This window comes from Gossypium hirsutum, chromosome D01, assembly GCF_007990345.1.
Source record: "Gossypium hirsutum isolate 1008001.06 chromosome D01, Gossypium_hirsutum_v2.1, whole genome shotgun sequence".
Lineage (NCBI taxonomy): Eukaryota > Viridiplantae > Streptophyta > Magnoliopsida > Malvales > Malvaceae > Gossypium > Gossypium hirsutum.
This window is the reverse complement of record NC_053437.1, coordinates 31,661,523-31,663,570: the sequence shown is the minus strand read 5'-3', so window position 1 is coordinate 31,663,570 and position 2,048 is coordinate 31,661,523. Positions and strand designations below refer to the sequence as shown.

The 2,048-nt window shown below is 39.7% G+C and overlaps 1 non-coding gene across 1 annotated transcript; it reads left to right on the top strand.

Moving 5' to 3' along the window:
- Positions 1–1,544: 1,544 nt before the first annotated feature.
- Positions 1,545–1,648, top strand: LOC121214319 (small nucleolar RNA R71). Its single transcript, XR_005909902.1, has one exon. It is a non-coding gene; the product is annotated as a small nucleolar RNA R71 (small nucleolar RNA).
- Positions 1,649–2,048: the final 400 nt, after the last annotated feature.

The window sequence follows — 2,048 nt, the reverse complement described above, 5'->3', positions numbered from 1 at the left end:
AGGAAAGGCCTTCCTAGGATGATTGACACTTCTTTGTCTGTTTCAAAGTCTAGAATAACAAAGTCAGTAGGAAAAATAAATTTGACTACACGTACCAAGACATCCTCGATTTTTCCTTCTAGATTTGCTAAGGATCGATCTGCTAATTGAAGTGTAACCGTAGTAGGTTTAACTTCACCTATCCCCAACTTCCTAAATATTGACATAAGTATCAAGGTGATACTCGCACCCAAATCACATAGTGCCTTACCACAATATGTTGCTCCTTTGCAAGGTATTGTAAAACATCTAGGATCCTTCAACTTCGGGGGTAGTATGTCTTGAAGATATGCAGTACATTTTTCATCCAGGCTACCATCTCAAATTCTCCTAGTCTTCATTTTTTAGATAGGATATCCTTCATGAATTTGACGTAGTTCGGCATTTGTTCATGTGCTTCAACCAACAGGATGTTGATATGAAGTTTCTTGAGTACTTCTTGGAACTTCTTGAATTAAACTTCCCACTTCTGCTTCTGAAGTCTTTGAGGAAAGGGTGGTGGAGGCTTCTTTACTAGAACTGGTTGATTCATCTTCTGTGGTAACTCTGTATCTAACGAAGTTGTTATTTTATCAGAATTGATTTGTTCATCAGTTGCCTTATTAGATTTTGTAAATTTTGGTTCTAGTGAAACTTGAATTTCAACACTCGGTTGAACTTCCCCTGAGTCTGGAGCATCAGCTGGCTCCTCTTCAACTTCAATGGTGTTGGGATCTAATGTCTTTCCGCTCTTTAATGTCAATGCTTTACCATGCTCCTTCCCAAGATTCCTTGAATTCTCCGTATTGCTAGGTAAAGTATCTTGTGGTCGGTTTCTGAGTTCAAATGCAAGTTGGACCATTGGGTTTTCTAGGTTTTTCAATGTAGCTGCTTGGCTTTGGATTAAGGCATCATTCTTGGCTATGTATCCCTTCAACAAGTTTTCTAAGCCATTGGATGGTTCAACTGGAGGTTGTTTTGGAACTTTTTGGGGCGGTTTAGGTTGGGTGTATGTGTTACTGGGTCCAGCCCCTTGCTTACTCCAGGAGAAATTAGGGTGGTTTGTCCATGATGGGTTTTAGGAATTGGATTATAATCCTTACCTTCCTCGATTTTGGTTCTAGTTACCTATGTAATACATAGATTCTGGGTTCGATGGACATTTTTCTAAGAGATGTCTTTCCCCATAATAGACACAGGCTACATTTTCAAATTGATTCGGTGGTTGTGCTGCAAAAATATTAAACCCATTAGTGGTAAAAATTTTAAGCATTGAGGAAATCGAGTATACCTAAGATGCGAGTGAAGTGAGAGCGTCTACTTCATGTATTTAAGCGACTCATCTTCCTAACGCTGCTCGATTGGTTAGTTATTGATAATTCTTGCTGGCAATCCTATCAATGATTTCATAAGCCTCATTATAAGACTTAGAAAGGAGAGGACCATTAGCAGAAGCGTCCACTACCATCCTCGTGTGAGCATTGAGACCATTATAAAATGTCTCAAGTTTAGTGCAATGTGGGTTTCTGTGATAAGGGCACTTCCGTAATAATTATTTGTACCTTTCCCATGCCTCATACAAGGACTCATCATCCATTTGTTGGAAAGTAGTGATCTCGTCCCTCAACTTAGCATTCTTGCTAGGAGTGAAATACTTCATGAGGAATCTCTCTACTAAATCTTGCCATGTTGAAATTGAATTTAGTGGCAATGAGTTCAACCAGGCTCGAGCTCTGTCCCTTAGCGAATATGGGAACAACTTCAATCGTAGTGCATCTACGGGTACTCCGACTAACTTGAAAGAATTGACTACCTCCATGAACAGTCTTAGGTGAAGATGAGGATCTTAAGTAGGCATTTCACTGAATTGGCCTACTGTCTGAAGCATCTGGAACATGACTGGCTTTAGCTCAAATTGTAGTACCTCGATTTCGGGTCTCTTTATACCCAGATTAAGACCATGGCATATTGTCATAAAGCTGCATCCCTATCATCAGCAATAATGATAGGACTTTGAGCAATGTTTGCTC